This window comes from Polyodon spathula, chromosome 6 (assembly GCF_017654505.1).
Source record: "Polyodon spathula isolate WHYD16114869_AA chromosome 6, ASM1765450v1, whole genome shotgun sequence".
Taxonomy (NCBI): Eukaryota; Metazoa; Chordata; class Actinopteri; order Acipenseriformes; family Polyodontidae; genus Polyodon; species Polyodon spathula.
The window spans coordinates 11,314,818-11,330,954 of record NC_054539.1 but is presented as its reverse complement, the minus strand read 5'-3'; positions in this window follow the sequence as shown (position 1 = coordinate 11,330,954).

Genomic DNA, 16,137 nt, shown 5'->3' with positions numbered 1-16,137 from the left:
CTGATGCAAACAACTTTGACCAAGTATGGCCTTTGTTATTGCGGCAGTGTGAAAGCCCCAAATTTAGTGCATATACAGTAGTCTCCGGCTAAGAGTATACCCCTGGGAAAGCAAGTGAAGTGTTCTCTTAGCCAGATTGTTCTTTTAAGATGGAGTGACCACCAGACACAAATTTAATATATAAATATTATTACTTGTCATGACGCACATACGTCAACTTATAAAATTAATAGAATAAGTAAAAAAGAAAAGCAGAAGGGAAGTGTTAAATTATAATAAAAAAAGTAAGAAGTGCTCGAGTCTTGCATTCTGGCACTTTTGTTTATAACCTTTTTGACAATTAATATAAATCTTTTCCAGCAAATGATGTTCAAATTTGACCAGACACATGTGAACATGTATCAAAGAATATCGCCGTCGCCTCGCACCCGACGTTGTGACAGCAAACTCATGCTCCCTGAATGTGGTCATGCACTCACGCCAACCATCATGTAATGGGCTGACTCTACATGCTCATGATTTGTGTAACAGGGTGATGTTACATACATGGGTCATAATTAAATAATACTGAGGCAGACACAGATCGGAGGCACGCAGATTTAATAACACTAGGGTACCAACAATACTAATTCTAGTGTTAGATTTAATAAAGAAAATAAATCAAAGCTAAAAATAAGTTTGCCAAACAAGACGAGCGCTAGTCCCTAAAAGGAGCATCCCGCTCCAGGAACAATTTCCAACTTGTAAAAAGAGAAACAGCGGCACATTTGGCCATTTGTGATAATGTGGCTGGAGCCTTCATTGAATGATTGATGGTTAATTAGGCTCTAAGAAGGGAGAAATCCTGGTGGAGAGAGTTTGAGTGTGTACAGCGTGTGTTTTTGTAAATGTTTTGTAGCTTGGTATTGAAGGCTAATATCCAGGCCTACAACAGTTTTGTTCTTTGGTTTTAACTATGATTTTGGTCCTTGCAAAGCTCTATGCTAACCTTTTTTTAGGCCCGCGTGCTTTGTGTCATGTTTATTTTGTGCTCCTGTTTGTTTGTTAAATAATCATGCGCAACAGTGTTTCAACTGCAGTTTCCAAGCCTCTGAGTCTCAATCCTGATGCTACCCTGCTATAGATATATTCTTAATTGTGTGAGGTCAGTGGCAGAAAAACACTGCACTAAAAAATATTGAAAAGCACAAATAGCATTGGACTTACATATGGAGAGATTTCTGAATATTATAGATAATAGAAACATAAATAGAAACAGATATCCACTAGGGTTGCCACCTGTTCCACAGACCAAACCAGGACATATTTCTCAGTCAGCCTACCTCTATCAAAACTGCAGTATACTGTAATACAGTTTAACACAATACCACCAGATCTCAGTACAAATCAATACTCATGCAGTATACACAGTATTGTGCTCCTGATATTTCTAGCAATCAAACTTGCAAGCCAGAAAAATAGTAGCTATATCATGGTGGTCTAGAGACTAATCTTACCTGAGACAAGTAGCTGTGGTGATGAATAGCACTGTAATAAATCAATACAGTTTCTGAAGCAACAATCCTGTCTACATACTTATTGCAAATAATTTCTGAGCCTGAAAAGTCTGTTTGTGACGGCAGCCATTGTGTCATGGCAAATTCGCCTCCCCTCCCCATAATAAATATTAATGTATGTTATTAATAGACGTTAAAACTACGGCACTATTGGTTGTGTGTCAGTAAAAAGAGACAAAATGAGTCAAAATGTACTCAAATTTGGGTCAGGTTTTTCAGTGTTACTAATGGCTATCTCTAAATATGTATTGTTTATACATACAAGCACGCATGTATGTGGTTTAATTACCATTGTATATTGTAAGTAACCCATGTGGTTATGTATTTAATCACACGCAGAACAATGTAATGTAAAGCATTATTCAAATGCTAGGGACACAGTAGAATGTACAGATCAGTGCTAAACAGTACATTTCTAATAAGATAGTGGAAATCCTTTAAGAAACTAATGTACCGTATAACTGGAAAATTTGACTGGTATTAAATTTGCAGATTTGCTACCTTAAATTGGCATTTATCACTTAGCATGTTCACAAAGAAAAATGTCAATTTTGTATTTCTACTTTTAATTTAAAAAACAATGTTACTACAGCAACTTGGAGAACAACAAAGAAGGCCTTCTAAAAATGAGTCACAATGTGTATCGTCTAAGATATCAGTAATTGGAGAGGATTACTAACTGCAGTACACTTTAACAATGGGCATTTGCTAACTCTGTTTTAAAACTTAGTTATAGTTCATTAACATGACACAGTGGAATGATCACAGTATCATGTAGTATTTGTAGGACAGTACTGCACGTGTGAAAACTTTAACAATAAAGCCGAAACTATAACGCTTTAAATTTAAAGCTGGTTAATAGACTGGCAAAATCAGCTTTTTTTTATACGGTGCAGAACTAATTTATTTTAACATACAATTTAGGGACTTTGCGATACCTGCACGGTGTAGTATCTGCACGTATCGACGATAACAATCACAAATTTGCACCATTGTTACAGATTATCTAACAGGACTGGGATTTGGCTGCTACTTAATTAACCCCTTGTAAAAAATAAGTAAATAAATAACACAAAGCTGTTTAACCTAAAAAAAAACAGTCCTACAGGTACCACAGTAGCAGACACAGTTTACACAGCCTCAGAGTTTCTGATAGCATCATTCCAGATTTCCTAAATCCATTGATGGAAATGTCCGGTTTGTTTTTTTATTTTTTTAAGCAAACTGGCTTCATCACTCACTGCCGTTCTCATATTCACTTTGACAGCCGACACATCCTTTCCCTTGCCTAGAGCTTCTTTAACCTGTGACCACCAGTCAGTCAGAGGGCGGGATCTCGCACTGTATGCCACACTCTGATTAGTGGAAGTATTATGGGCGACCCAATCCAAACTGCTAATAAAGCCAAAATAAACTCCAAAATGTCCTGTTATATTGTATGGCAAAGAAGATATTACGGAAGGTTGGTGTTTCTTATGCGTTTCACTTAAAACCGGACATTAGAGCGACTGGGTTTGTTAATTCCTGCCACCGGGACACAGATTCCAATTCCCGAACTGTCCGGGTCCAACCCGGCCAAGTGGCAACCCTAATCTCCACCCTGGCAAGTTGTGTGTGAGTATGCGTTGGGCCATTTCGTTCCATGGTACAGTGAGTGCTGCAGTAGATAATGGTTTCTGTAACTGTCTGACTTCTCTGTAGCTATCCAGAAATCTATTGATGACCCAAAATAAACCCTCAACATATAATTTAAATAACACTGAACAAAATGTAAAATCAGGATTTAACTATACTTTCTTTATAAAAGAGAAAGCTGAACTGAATTGTGGAGCCAGTCAAATTATTATTTTTTTTTTGTTTCGTTCCTCAGTTGTGAAACATGTTTTTTTTTCACAACATACTCCAGGAAAATACTTCTTCCAAACTAGCTACTGTAGTAAACATCCAATTTCATACATTTATATTCTCATTTTCCATGGTACTGAGAGACAAATCCCAAAACCTCAGAGGCAATTGATCGTTCTGACTGAATACGTTTCTTTTCATCTACAGTTCTCCAATCTGCCGTTGGGAAGCTGAAAACCTCATAATGATCTGTGCAACACAGAGAACCTCCCTCAGCTGTCAGCTACAATTTCTAAACAAATCATTAAAGCAACACAGCTGCTGTGGCTTCCTATCACACTGCTGAGAATTACAGCCATTCTGTACAAGGATGTTCAATATTGGCTTAATGATCTTGGATTTGTTTGCTTCACTTTGCTGGTGAAAATAATTACTTTTTTGCAATTTCAGTTTAAATGCATAATTAGTTCTACATCAGAAGCTTACCTGATAACACTATTACGGGATGTGAATTAGGCCACTTATGTAATAAATCTATCTAATGCGCTTATTTTAATATTTTGTATACATTTATATTGTTGTTGACATTCAAATCTAGTGACACAGATACACTTTCAAATTATATCGAATGATTCATTTTCCAAAGATGTGCACCAGAATATGAACATCTATGGTGGTAAAGTTTTAGGTTCTGTGTTTCTGTTGCTGACAAAGGTTTATTTGTGTTCCAATTATTCATTATTCTCTTTCTTCTCGGTTATGCCTTTCTAGCCTCTAATAACACAAATGCTTTGATACAGTTCAGTGCAGTATTGCATGTTGGTTGAGGGTTTGTTGTACTTAACCTCATTCACTTTTAGAGGTGATTATGATGTAGTTGTACACATGAGATGTTAATTATTATTAATACTGCAGAATAGTTAAAAGACTGTACCATCACAGCTTCCAATTATGCCCAAAATATATTAATAAATACATCATACATGTATATATTAACTGTACAGCATGTATTTGTAATAATCCATATCATATTTAATCAAAGCTCATGAAAACCCTGGCCTGGATTAAATCTAACATTATTACCACACCATGTCTTGTCGTTTGGATGAAGGTATCAACAGGTCACAAACAGTAATTGCTTAATATCATTAAAATAGCACAAAAGTTTTCTTTGTATAATGTTCACAGTCATAAGTCCTTGTTAACATGCTTTCACCAGAGTTCAGGAGCTGCTCTCAGAGTTAATAGCCTTGCTGCTCTTCAGTCCTAGTTGACTACCGTAGATATATGCTACGTGGGCTAGATAAACAAAAGTGTCTTTGTAGAAGTTATGAGCCAGTGCCATCTAGTAATCATCAGTATAGTAGCAAACTAGAACTGAAGAGCAGTTTTTAGTCAAGGCACCTTGACACATACTTATCAAATAAAAACAAAATAATAATAAACACTATTACATAATTGTTATAGGCAGGGGATCCCGTAAAAGTGCAGGATGCACCCTACAGTCTGGACATCGCCGGTTCGAGTCCAGGCTATTCCTTTGCATTCCAACCACTCATTCTGCAGAAGTGAATAAGGATCTGGCAACTGTTCACCTTTGCTTAAGGTAAGCTTTTCCCCCATAACAATAACAATCCTCATGTGATAGTGACTGAGCGTGCATACCTAAATTGCTAACGGCTTCATTCATGTTCACAACCGGTAATATTTTGCATCTAGTGTGCACAAGCATATTTGTGACGTCAGCAATGTTTGTTAACTTTAAAATGGGTCTATAGACCAATCAGAATAATTGCAAACATCTTAAAAGGGCAAGGGAGCAGTTACAATAAATAAGAAAGTGTATTTGGAAGCTACTTAATCTTTACCAGATAAAATGAACAGTTGAAGATTAATTTCCTTCCCTGTCAATTTTCATATACAAATATGTAACATTGTATTCCTTTTAAGGTCCAATAGACTGCTAATTCAACAGATGAACTGTGGAGCTGTTTGGTTCAACTGATGCATTTATTTTTCCTTTAGAAAGACGTTTCTCCATCAAAGAATGTACAGTCTAACATCACAAAGCTAATAGAGAACATTCATTCAACAAGACTTTATATTTATAGCCAAATAGATTATATAACTACATTATGTCAATCCAAATGTAATAAACATAACTTATTGAAATTGTTTAGTTTGATTTAACAAACAGTTTACTATCAATTTACTAACATTTTAGGTCTCATTAACCTGGGATCACTTTTACAATTTTACAGTTTTTTTATGCTAAGTAAAAAAAAAAGTTTTACAATCAGCTAATGGATTTTTAATATAGAGTTTGTAGTTGGACAGTTTTTAGGTGAGCTCTGAGATTTTACCTGAAGTTAGGAATGCATTAGGCAGTCAAGTCACGCAGAAAACGTTCAGTAAAACAACGAATACACAGTAACGTTCAGACTTTGGCATTGTGCACAGCTGGCAATCTCTCTCATTCTTTTGAACAATTTGTTTTTAAGGGGCACTGCTTATGTCATTTTATCTCTGTCACACTTGGCAGTCTGAGATAAGAGTTTGTGCTGTACTATGTTGATCACTTGAGTAAAGGTCACAGAGTTCTGGCTTAACTTCCATGTGCCTTCCTCCCAAAAGTATCAGGATTTTAGGTTTCCATCAACTTTCATTGTATTGAGTTTAACACTATCATGTATACCATAACACTAGTCTGTACTTATAAATGCCTTTCTGTGGTCTTTTCCATTGTAAGGGAATATTCTATAGTATACGATTTCCTGGACTTTATATTTCTGTTTTATTTATTTTTAATCAACATTTGACAAATAAACTAATACAACTAATCAAATAAATAACTTATAAAGTTTACGATTTTGCATGATGTCCGCCAACTGTACTAAGAACTAATAGAAGCACATTGATACGCCAAAAGAGAAGGGAGTGAGTGGCTGGTGGAGGGAGGCTTTGAAAAAACTGTAAAGCATTTATGATTGAATACTCATTAATTCACCACTGTGATTAACCTTTAACTTGGGGCTTGTAGCTATATGACAGTCACAGCTAGCGTTGTGTATACGCTAGCAAGAGTGTTCAAGAATTTACACAGCAAGAGGCAATACAGTTAAGTATTTTTTTCTCTACAAAAGTATTACAATATCTCTATACATTATTGTAAAGATTAACTTCAAACTGTGTGGCTTTCAAAGTGTATTCCTTTTGGGGGAACAATATAAATTTTACTCAAAGATATCATCTCACAAACTCTTTACACGACATATCACTTACCGGTAATTATCTAAAAATAATGACACCCTCGCTATTAAAGTTTTGTGAACAACAACAAACCATACCCAGGGGCATAATCAAAAGGGAAACTCCTAGCAGATGCAATGGAAGTAAAAGCGATATGTGAAAAAGAGCTGTAGCATAAATAACCCCGAAAATAAAATGCCAATGGCAGGTTAAACGCTGTCTGCATCCTCTTTTTTTTTTTCTAAATTAAGGTACAGTTTTTATATTACCAGTATTTACATTGTACAATTCACAAACTAAATTCATGTGGCCACTGCTCTGAACTAATGCATCATGCACTGAAGCCCAAACCCAAATCAAACACAGTACAGATAAAATACTTTTAATGGCACGAGGCCCAGTTAATGAATAAGTGTGCAGTGTTTTAATGTGTGTAATGGTTACAATTCAATACTCATGTTTTTCCAAGGGTTTATTAAATATCAGTTTAAAACAAAGCTCCAGTTATGGAATGATCTCTATAGTCACCCCTGTCAATTACTAAGTCCATTTCTAACATAGCTAATTAACCTTCATCTAGATACAGACACCAAAATACCTACTTCTGCATCCTTAAAGTTCACTGAACTAGTAAAATAATTCAAGTAAATCTTTCCTAATATGAAAAACTGTCAATTCTTAGGTCTCACATAAACCCACCATGACAAGCTTTTGCTTAGCTTCTCATACAAAAAGTAGCTACCATGTACACACCTTTTTTGGGGGGGTTGAAAGGTAAGACATACCTGTACTAATGATTTTATTGTAAAAACATACTCCAATACCAAACTGGATTTATCAAGGGCTTTCTATTTATAGACAACAATCACATTTAAAAAAAAATATATACATTTTAGTGTGGTATTGATATTAATAGTGAATATTTGTGTTTTGCAGATGAAAAAAAGAGTAAAATACTTACCTGTTTGTAACAGATTAGGTGAATGCCTTGTATCCATGGAAGATAATGTTTGTGTCCTGGAAAAGGAGGCAGTTGACTCAGACATTTGGCCTTTCTGAAACGGATCCGCACTTATCCAATTAGGCTGTCCTGATAAGCTTAAGGTTCCATCTGTCAAGCCAGAGCTATACATCACATTATCTATTGTCTCAGATGTACCAAACTCCATTGTCTTTAGTAGTAAATTGCGTGAACATATCCAGGAAAGATTGTTCAGGGAAAGGTAGTACAGTTTGCGAGAATTGTTCTCTTGGTTTTGAAGAAATACCTCTTTTGCCAGATCTAAACCCAATGAAAAGACTTTTGCTAAACCTGTTGTCAAAAAGTATACATCTATACCAGTGGGATGAATTTCATTTGACACATGCACATCAGTATCAATAGGCATGCTGAGGACTGATTTTATACATGTTGAAGAATAAGCTTCTGGCTGGAGTATTTTTCCTGTGATCAATCAATCAATCAATCTTGATTTATATAGCGCCTTTCATAGTGGACCACCATCACAAAGCGCTTTACAAGATACAGTAAAAAAAACAAAGCATAATACATTAAATACAGTGAAAAACAAAGCATAATGCATTAAATACAATGCTAGGACATGGAAATTCTAGAACATTATGGATGCATATGTCATTTAGAATCATAAGAAGATGCAGTGAAAGATCAGTAGCAGAGACACAACAGTATGCATTTGTCATATAGAATCATGAGACTAAGATCATGAAAAATCAGAAGTAACAAAGACACAACAGCTAATAACAGATATCAGGCTTAAACAGCATTGAAAGCAAGAGAGAACAACTTGAGAGCTGATTTAAAGCGAGCGAAGCTGGGAGCATCACGCACCAAAGTTGGGAGACAGTCAGAGTCATGAAGCTAAATGAGTGTTCTCCAAGTGTGGTGCACTTTTGCTTGGCGATAGCAAGCAGGCCAGAGTCAGAGGACCTCAGCTTGCGGGCAGGGACATAGCGGGTCAGCAGGTTGAAGAGGTACTCAGTATTTGTGTGATGAAAGGCATTATAGGTGCGCAGGAGAATTTTGAAAGTTATCCTGAACTTTATAGGTAGCCAGTGCAGCTGGGCAAGAGGGGGTGATGTATTTTTTTTTAAAATTATTATTTATGTATTTATTAGTCGCCAGAGGGCAGCTTACAGGCAAGCCCGCAGGTGCCTGGCCAGCTGATGCGCGGTGAGCCGAGGACACCCTGGCCGACCTAAGCATACCACCCCCCCCGGCGGGGCTCGGCCAATTGTGCACCACCCCCTGGGAACTCCCATACACAGTCAGCAGTAGAATAGCCTGGACTCGAACTGATGATGTCCAGGCTGTAGGGCGCATCCTGCACTCCACGCAGAGCGCCTTTACCAGATGCGCCATTCAGGAGCCCTTTGTTCGCGTTTTTTACATTTGGTAAGGATCCTGGCATTCTGAACTAGCTGCAGTCAGTTTATGGTCCGTGCCAGGAGACCACCATATAGGGAGTTTCAGTAGTCGAGTTGCGCGAGGACAAATGCTTATGGTAAGGACGGAATTTGGAGATATTTTAAGGGTGTAGAAGGAAGATTTGAACACAAGGAGATGTGAGGATCAAAAGGAGAGGTTGCTGTCCAGAAGTACACCAAGGCTTCGTACTGTGGGGGAAGGCAGCAGCAGACAGTTTCCGAGGTTCAGGGCAGCTATATTGAGACATAAAAAGTTCCATGACTTGTTATGTCTGAGTAGAATAATATGATGAAATATATTCTGATTGTGAGATCTCTGCATTTAAAGAGAACAGATCAGAGAATTGACTGATTTTAACAGATGTTTCAATTCTGTCAATGTGCACAGCTAAAACCATCTAATTCTCTCGTAGTAACAAGCACTGAAGGATTTAATAAGACTCCAGGTTTCTTCAGGTAAGTCAGAGAAAGTTAATGAGTGTTCCCTTCCACTTGAGGCAAAGTCGTGGGAGTTGATGTTCGGCTGGCAGGAGAAACAGTCATTGGGAATCCATGGGACTCCACTACATTGTTGTGTACTTCAGCCTTGGTGTCTGGTATGCTGCTAATTAGTGAAATTGAGTCTGTGACGGGCAAAGTAACTGTCTGGTGGTTCTGTAATTGGGATGTTCCTGAGGGGACATAAACAGACTGTTTTTAAAGATGTGTGGATTAAAGTGGTTTCATGTCTACTGTCCAACAAATTGAGCAGTACTGGGTGTGATTGTACTGGCACTGATGTACAACTGAGATACATCTGTGAATGTAGATTTCCTGTGAAGAATTATTATTATTATTATTATTATTATTATTATTATTATTATTATTATTATTATTATTATTAATTTAATAAAAAAAATAGTAATCAGCAATTATTTTATTATTTTCTCCCAATTTGGCATATCCAATTTTTTTTTTTATGCTAAGCTCATCGCTACCACCCCTGTGCAGAATCGGGAGCGGTGAAAACGAGCACACCCCAAAGCATGTGTCGTCAGCCACTTTTTTTTTTTTTTTTTTTTAACACTGCAGACTCATCGTGCAGCCACCTCAGAGCTACAGTGCTTGGCCAATTGTGCACCGCCCCCTTGGAGCTCCCGTCGGCAATAGAATAGCTTGGACTCGAACCAGCGACCTCCAGGCTATAGGGAGCCCCTAAGAATTGTTTATGAAAATGTAACTTTATAGTAAGATGACACAAGTTGCTGGAATAAAATATTTAAGCCTTGTGTAAAATACATGGTATTTCGAGTAATGTGAATGAAATATGAACATCTCTGACCCTGAGCAAAATCCAGAGCAAATTGAACTGCCATCTAAAAATTGTTTTTTCTATCACCAGTTCAAAAGAAGGCCTTCTGCAGTGGACAAATAAAAATCTATAAATCATATTAGTAATAAAACTGTAAGCACACTTTTAGTGACCTCAAGAGCAGAGTAAATGCAAAGTATCCTATTATTTACACTCTGTCAGAGTTATGGACAAAACAAATGGTGCTGTTCAGCTCCAAGGTATTACATTTCTGAAATCAAATTTCCCCATGAATCAGTGTGAAGAGTATAAATCACTAAAGCCCCTTTTACACTGGCACTCCTACCCGAGTTCTGGCTAACCGGGTCACAATCCCGCTTAGTGTGAAACAAAATGCATGACGGCCCTTAGTAAGCCGACAAAATAAACAGCCACGCCTTTGTGAATGTTTCACTTCTTCAAGGAACATTTCTGTTTGTTCTCTTGAGCCATATTTTTTAGATTGAGATAATCCATGTGCCAAATTACAGCAGGGATGAAGAAACATTTGCTCTAATCAACATTTGGGCTGACAGTTCAATCCGGAGAAGCTTGGATGGAAGCGTCAGTAACAAGCTGCTTCCGGGGCGTTGATACGCGCATTGTGTACTTGCTTCTGTCATCCACGACAAACCCTGCTTTTGGTTAGGACCCGGGTACAACATGCCAATGTGAAAGGGGTTTAAGATTCTCAGCACCTCAGTGAATATCTGGCACGAAAAGGTGGAACAGTTAAAGCCATAATTACATTTTCTAAATTAAATCACCAACTATTTGTTTGGGGGTGATTTGTTTACGGCTATTGCATAATTTAATAACATCATTATTCTGAAAATGTTTCTTTTAGGTCTGAATTTTTTTATATTCATATTTAACAGTATAATATTGTGTTTCACATAGATGGACCCTTACTGAGATGGCTTGTCATAAATATATTGATGCAGAGGTATTAATAACTGTAGCTATCACACTGAATGCTGTAACAGTCTTCTAAAAATGCAGGAGGACAAAATGTACCCTATTTCAAAAGAAGCTGGATAATGGTATGATATCTATTCAAGTGAATGTGAAAGAGTAAAGGGCTGGAGCTGATGGTTAATGAATATGGCTGAACAGACTGCTTTCTAATGTTGTTCATATACAAATGAGTTTGACAAATTGGGTTTTTAATGAGAATGAAATACAATTTTAAAATAAAATAGGCCATTTGCAACACATGCAAATATTTGTGAAAAATACCCTATTAAATTAAGTTCCTTTGTTTAAAAAGAATACACCTACGGTAGAAAAAAAATGCAATATAAAACTAACTTTCATCAAAAGGAACACAATCGCATTAGTATTGCTATCAGAGATTCAATGGCTCGAGAATAAACTAGGTTTCTCATAGTCTCTTTCAAATGTTAATTTTTTGATGAATGACATTCCTTACATTGAATTAATTACTGCCTCACATCTTATCTTGGAATAAATGTTTTCTGAAAATTCAAATGCATTGTTTATAGTTTTTCCATGTCAGTAAAAACTGGTAGTACTGGAGTTGGATTGAGTTCCAGGTAGTGATCTCTGTGACCAACTGTGCCTAGTGGTGCTGTAACCTGGGAGTCAGGCCCAGAGACCATAGGTCCAGACATGAAGGTTGGGTGTCTAGGAGCCCAGGTCGAGGGATCCAACCCCCAGGAGCCGAGTTATGGTACACGGGTGGTGGTCGGGGCTGTGGTGGAGGTGGTCTCCTCATCTCCCCCCCTTCTCTGTAGCTGGCAGCTCCCTCCTGTTGGGCTCCGGCCACAGAATTTTCAGTAGCAAAATTGCAGCTTGTAGAAATAACAAATCCCCGGGTGATGACAAGCAGGCTTCCCTGGGTGGTGATGTGCAGGCATCCTCTGGAGGTGATAGCAGGTGCGGGTCCTCAGGAGGCGATGGGAGCAGCAGACCCTTGGGAGACTATGGCAGCAGCGGACCCTCGGGAAGTAGCTCCAGTACCACTGGAGGTAGAGGCAGAAGCAGCGGGTTATCTTCCTCTGGCAGTGGAGCCGGGAGCAGCAGGTATTCTTCTTCTGGTGGTGAAGGCGGGAGCAAACAGGCAATCTCCATTTTGCAGTGGAGGTGGGAGCAGCAAGCAGTCTCCCTCTAGCGATGGAGGCAAGAGCAGCAGGTAGTCGCCCTCTGGCGGTGAAGGCAGGAGCAGCAGGTAGTCTTCCACTGTCACTGGAGACTGGTTTGACTCTCCCTCATTCACTGGAGACTGGTCTGGCTCTCCCTCATTTGCTGAAGACTTGGGCTTCCCTTTCTTGGGCTCTACACACTATGGATTCCCTTTCTTGGGCTCTAGACACTAGGGCTTCCCATTCAGGCTGTGGATGCTTGGACCCTCCCGTCTCCTGGGAGCTGGATGCACAGGCTTCCCCCTTCTGGACGATGGCGACAGCGAAGCTGGGCACTACGGACATGGTGGTGGCGCTGTTAGTGGCAATGCTGCCCTCAGCACTGAGCACACCAACAGTGGCCTTGGGCACTCCACTTCTAGGAGGGGGCAGTTGTGTGAGAAATGCTCGCGCACCCTGCAGATGGGGAACCAACAGGTGACCTGTACTGCTCTGAGGAAGGTGTCCCAGCTGCTCTCACTTTTTGCTGCTGCAGCTGGTACTGGCTACTTCTGAGGATAGCCTCCCCTTCTTTCTCCTCAGGACAGACAGTCATTCCTCTTCCTGGTGCAGGGGGTGATAGTCGGGTGACAGGTGCCCGACCTCGCCAACAGCAAAGCACCACTCCTTCCTTTTAGGCAGGTTATGCAGACTTCCAGCCCTTGTTTCATTCTCTTCATTAAAATAAATAAATAAATAAATAAATTAAAATAAAAACCTTTACCTGCTGTGACCTGGGTCCATGTAGGCATTATAATCCCATACTGGACACCATATGCAACAGAATAGCAAAGGATTATTGAGATTGGGAGAGACTTTAAGGGCTGGATCGTGCATTTATTAACCAAAAGTAAATCAAAACACTGCTTACAGAGAAATAAAAATAGTAAACAAAAACAAGTCACGAACACAAAGTCATCCACAAAAGACAATCCCTCATCCAAGTCTTCTGCTAGCCGGTGAGTTTTATTTTAAATATAGGAGCGTCTCTCTCTCTCTCTCTCTCTTTCTCTCTCTCTCTCTCTCTCTCTCTCTCTCTCTCTCTCTCTCTCTCTCTCTCTCTCTCTCTCTCTCTCTCAGCAATAACCTCTCTTGTAATGGAGTTTCTAGCTCCCTTTTTATATCATGTGGCTGTTCCAATTAGCACCAATTTTCTAATTTGGGAACAGCCACATTCTCACATGTATTTGGCAGGGATAGGAATTAACCCCATCCCTGCCAACCACCACCACCAACACACAAAACAACACTATTTACAAGCAGGTACCTGCACTGCCATAGGTATGTAATTAAATATGTTAAAGTAACATTATCCAACAGGTTTCATCCAAGTTTACATTAGTTAATTCTATAGTGTTGTATGTATGTATGTATTGTAATTAATCTCTTCTTGGTCCATGCAGCAGGAGAGGCTTTGTAAAGGCCATTGCACACTATAGCCGATCATGCATCCGATTTTAATGTGCGTCTAAGAAGAAAAAAATTATCATGTGCATTCCCTATTGCACCTTGCACACTGTAGATTCTTGTAGTTCTTGTAGTTCCTGTTTTTGTGTTCAACATGGCTCTGGAGAAGCTTATTCTCTGCGTAGCTAACCACGAACAACTGTATATTATAACCGATTATTATTAGTAGCTCCTCAAACTGAACTACTGACATTCTGAAATAACCTCAGAACCGTTTGTTGTCCAATTTGAGCCTGTGATACTCTCCAAGCTCTTTACGCTTCATGAATATTGAGTGCATCCAATATTGCCTTTTTTGAGTTTTTGGCTTTGACTCCACAGGATAAGAAGTACATCTGCATCATCGCTGTGGTAGCTGGTTGAATATACCTCTGCCGTCTTTTTCCTGGTGTGGTTTTAACACATCCAGTGTGCAATCAACTTGACAGACGAGTTTTCGGATGACAGATCCAGTGTGCAATGGCCTTAAATACTGGGGCGCAGATTTTGATTGGATGAATTCCTAACACCTTCAATCTTTCCAGAAGGTTACCATTTCCAAAGCTTATCTTTTACACCCATGCCCCTAAGGGAAGAAGTACTCTTATTCTGTGCTTCTCACAGCCTGAAAGATTACAGTCATTTAAATGGGTGCAAACCAATACTTTAAAATCCACCTTCACTTGTTTTTTTTTTTTTATGTTATGCCAATACAATGAGACCTGACTATATAAGAGACGAACAAAATGTGGCCCTAATATTGAAGGCCTTAACATTGAGTTTCTTGTAAGATATTCATTAATTACGATTATGAACAATTGATTTTAATCCATTATTATTCCAGAAGGTTTTACCACTCCATTTGTATGAAATAATATGCTGAACATCTTTTTATGTGTCACTACAAATGTAGCATTGCCAGAGAATTGCTTCAATTGAGTTTCATTACAATAATCAGCTAGACAGTAGGAATATGTTACAAAAATATGCATTTGCAGCTGCTGCCTTAAGTACAATACACTGAAAGACTATAATTATATTATTTCATAACCTTTGGTATTTATGTTATATTCTACCAATCTGGTATCAACTCTTGATGAGAAAACACTATGAGGTGATAAGCTTTTCATATGTTGAGGAAGAAAAAAGAATAATGCTTTCATAAACAATATCACCCATTGAATATATTCACAGAACCCAGAAGAAGCCATTAAAATTGTAATATATAGATCCCCGTTCTCCTAAATCAGAGAATAAATTAGTGTTGGGTGCACAGGCCTGAACAATCATCTGGAAGGTTCCAACTGTTACAATGCTGCAACAGAAGTTACTGAGGCACCACTTTCCTATCCATCTGGGGGCTTTGTGATTTGCAAGATAAAAAGCAAAAATGCTGAACAGTAACATATTGTATTCAGCATTTACTTAATCTTGCAGCCAGTTTGAAAAAGAAACACCTCTCACCACAAATCGAGGACGGCAGAAACAGTTGTATCCATGGCCAGGATCCTTTTCGATACATATCCCATGGAAGCATGGCTCTGACTGGCATTCATTAATGTCACATTCACAGTGGAGCCCTGTCCGACCTGACAGAAACAAACAGACATAGCACTGCAGAGAATACATACAGATCCTCTGAAGTGAATATAAATTTAATTTTTTAGCATTTTCAGGTGCTCTACTGTGAAAATAAAGGCATTTTTTTTAAAACATCAGCTAGAGATCTGTGTCTTTTTTGTTCTGCTTTATGACTTTCTGAATGACATAAAAAAAACATACATTAATTTCAAGCTGAATAAGAATCTTGAGAAAATAGGCACAACATTGATCAGAAATTCTGCAGCTCTACAATGCAATTTCTTAGCACATTATTGAACAAGTGGAAATATTTTACAACTGCAGTCTGAAATTAGTTAACATTTTAAAATACAAGTAGATTAAAAAGGTCAGTATGATCTCAATATTTGTAATGTCACCTTAAGGCTGATGTTAATAAAATCAATTGGATAGGGTCCACTCTGTCTAGAATTACGTTTTAATTATGCCAATGCCTCTGTCATTACAAGAAGTACCAAATAACAAACAATGTGATAAGCATTGCAGCACTGATCAAAGTTAC